Source organism: Tenrec ecaudatus, chromosome 16, assembly GCF_050624435.1.
Source record: "Tenrec ecaudatus isolate mTenEca1 chromosome 16, mTenEca1.hap1, whole genome shotgun sequence".
Taxonomy (NCBI): domain Eukaryota; kingdom Metazoa; phylum Chordata; class Mammalia; order Afrosoricida; family Tenrecidae; genus Tenrec; species Tenrec ecaudatus.
This window is the reverse complement of record NC_134545.1, coordinates 110,939,639-110,946,578: the sequence shown is the minus strand read 5'-3', so window position 1 is coordinate 110,946,578 and position 6,940 is coordinate 110,939,639.

Genomic DNA, 6,940 nt, shown 5'->3' with positions numbered 1-6,940 from the left:
TACCTGAGGTGGCTCCCTCCCGCTGTTTTCTAAGTGAGAGCGCCGCCATTGATGAAAACGGGCCTTGTGGAGCCACACCGCAGGTTTGCCTCGACCTGAGAAACACGCTACTGAAAACAACCCACGGCATGATTTACAATGCAGCTGAAGAGTGGAAAGAAACATTAAGGATCCTGGCTGTGGAGCCCCCCTTAGCCTACACAGTGATAGGACTGTGAACGCAGCACGCGCATGTGTGCGCGCGCACAGCAGAACCAGGGACATCTCAGTAAAAGAAGTGGATGAATCAATACCTTGCAAACCACCACTGGGGAGACTGCAAAAGGAGTACTCATGCCCTGGCTGCTCTCTCCCAACTGCTCATTAGGTCTAAAATGAGCTCCAAATACAGTTTTACTGAAAAACAGAAGTAGAAGTCCTAAAAGTTTATGATGTGGAAGAATGTGATAAAAACTCACAAGGCAATTGCAACTCACAGTGGCTTCCCAGGACAGAGTAGAACTGCCCCTGCCAGTTTCCAAGGCTGTAAATTCTGTAGAGTTACACACATAGCCTCAACATTCTTCCCTGGAGTAACTGGTGGGTTCGAACTACTAACCTCGTGGTTAGCAGCACAACACATAACCCACTGCTTCACCAAGGCTCCTTGGGGAAAAGTTATGGGGGGAAAAGATCCAACCAGCAGGTAGCACGGCAAATTATATATTCTGACTACCATTGTCAACCCAGAGCTGCAGAACAAGACTGAGACCATTGGATTTTCCAGCGACTGGGGCATGGGGACCAGGTTCTGGGGAGTGGGTGGGAGTCCTGGTCTGGCCTGAGGAAGGGGGCTTCAGGAGCTCCCGCGTGTGCCCCACTGGCTGTGGGATAAAGCTGGTGGGTGGGTGTCTGAGGTGTAATTATTCTACAGGGTGATGACAGCTAACTTCACCGAGTGTCTACTACGTACCGAGCGCTGCCCTCCAAACAGAGAACTCTTTGAGTGGCTGGCGGTGGATTCCAGGGCCACCCCAGGACACAACACTTGCTGTGAGGGATGCCCGGTGCCCTGCGTGAAGGTTCCCACTGACCCTGCCTTTGTCAGTGCTCACCTCAAGAATCTGAGAGAAGCCGGGGGCCTGGGAGAGGCTGTGTTTCACAGGCAGCTCCTGGCATCCCAAACTCAAGGTCATCAAATCAATTCTGAGTCATGGTGACGGAGTGAGGCTGGATCGACGAAAGACACAAACTCAGCGGCACTCACAGATGTGTAGGAGAGAGCTTTACATCAAGAAGTACGAATGTAGCTGTGACACATCCCAGCCCAGGCCAGCTCAAGTCCGTATGCCCCGTGCTAGTTAGTGGCCTCGCAGCCACATGCAGTGATGCCAAATGCAGGAAGATCAGAGGCTGGTGGGTGGAGTCTGATTGAACCAGTGGTGGTGGATGCATCTCCAGGGCTCACTGTGGCCTTGACAGGGAGGTGAAGGCAGAAAGACAGGAGGAGAGTCCCAGGACCCTCCTTATGAGGTCACGCCCACCAGGAGGTCCCATCAGGCTGTGACCTGATTGAAAGTCTGGACTCTACCCCCTACAATTCAAGCTGACATGAAATCATTTAATGCCACAGTGACCCTGGAGGACAGGCAGAGTAGATCTGTCCCTGAGACTGTGACTCTGGAGGGGAGTAGAGAGCCTTGTCTTGGTCCCTTGGAGCAGGTGGTGGTTTTGGAAAGTTGACCTTGCGATTCGAAGCTCAATGGGTAACTACCCCACGAGAGCTCCCACCAGGCATCCCGTGCGCTGCCACTCCTGCCAAATGGCCAGCGTGTGTCTTCCTTCGAGAGAGACTTAGCTTCCAATTAGTCTGCACCCAGCATCAGTGGAGAGTAATTCCCACCGCAGGGGATGTAATTCCTCGGGGGGCTCACAGTTACAAGTGAAGGGAACCCCCACAAAGAAACTGTGCCGCTCTAAGTAGCATGGAGCCGTGCCGAAGGACACAGTTTTACATTTCTCAGGCTGAGATTACATCCTCCCCATCTGCTAGAAAAGCACAAATGAGCCTCATCTCAGCTGAGAACTTGCTGATATGGAGCTTCCTGCCAGGAGCTCATGGCCTAGACCCCCACCCTCTGGAAGGGCTTTAGGGCCACGGGGGTGCTGGGGTGTCCTCTGCATGGGCACAAAGCTTGCCCAGTGGCAGTTAGACGAGCACAGTGATCGGGGTCACCGAGCACAGGTCCAGGAACTGCTGCCACCAGTCTGATTCCCCTGCTGGGACTTGACCCAGCAGAACTGCCCCTGTGGGTTTCCAAGATAACTCTATGGGAGCAGGCAGCCTCATCTTTCTCCCTTGGAGCAGCTGGTGGGTTTGAACTGCTGACCTTGTAGTTAGCAGCCCCGTGTATAACTACTATACCAGAGAGGGCCACTTGGGTCAGAATACACTCTGTGGCAATGAGTTTGGTTTTTTGAATTTGGTCTGGGTGGATTCAGGTCTGAATCCCATCATCACCCTCCCTGGTACCTCCCTGTCCCAGGGATACCCCACCTGGGCTGGAGAGTCCGGGGGAACCTGAGAAGCAGACTTTTCAGGCCCCAACAGAGTCCTCTAGGGACTTCCGTCTCACTGCTCCTCAGCGTATTCGTACCGGATAGCGGGATGCAGAGAGGCCACCTCCCAGCAGGCCACGCTGAGGGAGTGTGTGGGGCAGTGGGGCCAAACTGCCCACCTGCGCCTTCCTTCCCTGCTAACCAGTCTGGGACTCAGCGGTGGGGGGGAGGGAATATTTCCTGCCCCACCCTGAGGGACTTGATCTAGAAGGCAAGTCAGCCAATTTTCTGTGCTTTCTTCCTTAGCAAGGAGCCCCTTTCCCCAGAAGAACCCCCCGTATATGCTGGCTATAAATGTTGTTTATGCTGCCTGTGCTGGGTTTTTATTGGTAGTATTTTTGTCACACTTGCTTTAGAAATAATTATTTTCCAAGAAAAGGATTATATATCCAGTAAACTAAAGAAGGCTCGCTGTTTATTAGGGACCCCTGACAGCTCCCCAACGTAGAATGGCATTTCCAAGCAGTGACTTGGACAATTTATGTGCAGGTTGGTTTGTAAAACAGATTTCAAGGCTTACTTCATCTCAACGCTGCCCATAAACACACATTCCAGTTCTTTCCCCAGGACGTGTGTGCCACCTGACAGTTTTGAGGTCATCCAGTGTCCAGCAGAAGCCCAGACTCGCTGGAGACAAGACACCTGGCCACGACACTGCGGAAGAAATGCACACACATCACCCCGCCTCCAGCTGCCTGAAGCCAGTCACAGTAATTTCCCAGCTCCACCTGGTCACTGTCATCTTACCGAGTCTTTGCGGGGTTACGATTTCTCAGGCTGCAGGCTCCTGTGGGGAGCTGGCAGTCGGCTTGCCATCGCTGCCTGGATACCCATCTCACCTCTCCCATGGTGGACCAGACCTGGAGACCAGCATGGCATGGACAGCTGGCTCCCAGGCTGCAGGTGGCACCAGGGGCCTCTGGAGGCAGGGGGAGAGGGGCCTTTGTGGAGTGGTTTCCTGAGTCAGTCCGAGAGAACACAGTGCAGACTTAACATCAATGGACTCTGGGCCTGCTGGACTCCTGTGGGTCCGGGTGGGGAGCAGGAATGTTGTTCCCCAAGCTGTCCCCCCATATTATGTGCCAAGCCTAAGGTGCTGCTTGCTGACACATGGCCAATGACCCTACACTTGCAGGCCAGCTGCCTAAAGGTGGTCTCCCCGCGGGTTCTCAGCCATCCAGAGCGATCAGACCCTGCAGTCTCCCTTCTGATACGGATAATGGACTGTTCCCCCGAAGGAGAGCCCAAAGACTGAGGTCAAGCAACTCAGGGACGACCAAGATTAGGCTGCCATCTTGCCTCTAGACTCCATCTATCTTGTCACATCTACGCCCCTAGTGCCTCCCCTTCCTATTGTGTGTACACCCCTAGCTCACACATATGCCTATTGTACAATCCCTTTCTGTTACGCATGTAGTTACCCATAATTAGGGGGGCTTGCATGCCCCTTAAGTGTATATAAGCCTTGGTTAGACATATACTCGCTCTCTCTGCATAGACTTGGCTGCTGAGATCATGGCTGTCTGGGAGGTGAGCAAGTGCATGCTTTATCGTGTCTGATGTCTCTTTAGTTTTACCCTGCAATTACACCACCGCCCCTTGGACCCATTCTATTGTGGGGGCTGGTACTCCACAGGTCTGCCCGGCAGGAGCTGTTCCCTGGCCCTGGTGGCATCGTGGTGTGGTTAAGCGCTTGGCTGCTAGCCAACCAGCTGCTCTGCGGGAGAAAGATGTGGCAGCGGCTTCCTTGGAAGCCCTGTGGGGCAGGTGGTAGCTTCAAGAGTGAGAAGCCATCATTGGCCATTGAAGCAAGCCGATAAAAGAAAAAGAAAGCCAAACCTGTTCTCATGGGGAACACTCCAGAACAGAAGCAGAAGGAAACCTTGTCCAGTCCCGAGCCACGCGACAACAGCCAGCCATTGTCATGCTTGAGCCATCGTCCATCCGGCTCCTTGTGGGCCTTCCTCTTCTCCAGACCAAGCACGAGGTCCCTCTCCAGGTCCTTCCTGAGGGCACGTCCGCAGTACATGAGACCAAGTCTCTCCATTCAGGCCTCTAAGGAGCAGCTGGGCTTCACGAGTGCTCATCCAAGACAGATTTGCTTGTCCTTCTGGTTGTGGTTGTTGTCAGGTGTCAAGTCCTGCCTGACCACAGGGACCCTCCGGACAACAGAAGGAAAGTGCCTGTCCCACACCATCACCACCACGGGTCCCCTGCTTGACCCTTTCTTGTTGCCGTTTCTGCCGTCCACAGCACATGCTGCCAATCACAGGCCCCTGAGGACTCGGAATCACTGTGCATTTAGAAGCAGCTCGTGCTTAGTCAAATGCTTCCTGTGTAAATGGTGCTGCGTGTGCATACAGGAGTGTGCGTGTATTCTGGAGCCCCTTTAGACCCCCCGGGACTCTTGTTTCCAGTCTAAGAAAGGAGACAGGCTTGCTTTGTCGGCACACACCAGGTCACTTGTGCCTCAGTAGAAATTCTTGAGTGATCAGTTCCAACGGCCAAGGGCCAGACTGTGGAGCTCTAAGCTCCACATCCACTAGGCCCTATCCAACAGCCACCTCCCCCCGTGCTTTGCTGCCTCTGTTGGACCAGCAATGTGGACACTATCAGTGGCCAGCAGGGCACCAGGGCACAGGCACAAAGAGGTCCCTCCCCCCTTAGCCAGGGCAACCCAGAGTGGACAGGCCTAGGGAGAGCAGAGCACGTGCACAGGCATGGTCACTCGCGTGCACACGGGCAGTCCATAGCAAATTCACTATTCTACATCAGCACCATAAATAAAATGCATCCATTCTTCTGCGCTCTTCCTTGTTCCTGGCCCAGCTCTTGCAGGCACCACAGCAGTGAGAAAGCACCTGGCTTGAGGCACATGCACCTCACACCCTTCCTAAACATGGATGCCCAGGAAAGCCTCTGGGGCCCTTATTCTGAGTTGAGGGGCTTGGGCCAAACCAGGAAGATGCCCAGCAAACAGGGGCAGACCTGCCAGAACTGGCAGTTTCCCTGGGGCCCTGGCCCTTGTGGGGGTGAGCAAGCTGCCATGCACTGCAGGGCTGATGGGCCCCTCCCCCGGAGTAACATTCACCCCTCTGATGTGAACATACATAGAGACCACGCTGGATCCTAGCTTCAACCGTCAAGACAACTGTGACTTGCAGTGACCCTAGGGACAGGGGTCCCCAGGGTGTCAATCTGTGCAGAAACAGATAGCCACGGGAAAAGGTTCAAATGGGCGGGTTTGAAATGCTGAGGCTTTGGTGACTAGCCAAGTGTTTGACCGCTGCACCAGCTGCTCTTTTTTCTTTCCCCCCTTCTTTTCCTGCATCACATGGACAGAACCTCACTGCCCACCCTCTGTCCTGTCCTGCCTAGTAGCCACTGGTGGACTTTGGTCTCTCTGCAGGTTGCTGGTTCTCCTGTATGTTGGTTCCACCTTGAGCTGTTAACCACAAGGTCAGCAGGTAGACAGAGACGCACAGGAGCAGTTCTACTCTGCCCTAGAGGGTCGTTATGAGTCAGGACTGACCTCATGGCCGTGAATTGGCTTGGTGGTGGTGGTGTTTTCATGTAAGTGGTCACACAGTGTTTGTCCTTTGTGAAGACTCCTTTGACTCTGGGGTAGTGTCTGCAGCCTGCAGCCGTCAGTATGGACTATAACCCACAGTTAAAAAAACACAAAACTTCACAACTGGACCAAGGAGATCACATCGTGGTACACAGAGAAAAGTGTGGAGTTGTCAACTGTCTCATCTTGCTTCGATCCACAACCAATGCTCATGGAAGCAGCAGTCAAGAGTTCAAATGATGCATTGATTTGGGTAACTCCACTACACAAGCTCTTTATAAAGTGTTGAAGGGCAAGGGTGTTACTTTGAAGACGAAGGTGTGCCTGACCCAAGTTTTGGTATTACAATTGCTCATACGCATGTGGAAGTTGGACCTTAGAAATAGGCCAGAGAAGAAGCCATGCACTTGTGTGGTGGTGCTGGGGAGGAATCTTCAAAGCACCATAGACTGCCTGCCAGAACAAACAGATCTGTTTTTGAAGAAGTACAGCCGAATGCTTTTCAGAAGCAAGGATGGAGAGACTTGGTCTCACTTACTTTAGACGTGTTATCAGGAAAGACCAGTCCCTGGAGGACATCATGTTTGGTAGAGGGCGGAGGAAACCATTTAGACCTTGCATGAGACAGGTGGACACAGTGACTGTATGGAGGGGCTAACCTTAAGCACACTTGTGAGGATGACACAGGACCGAGCAGTGAACAGTGCCTTGTGCTTCGCATCCTGAGCTGAGATCTGGAACGCAGCCTGTGGGCCACCAGGGTCTCCTGAG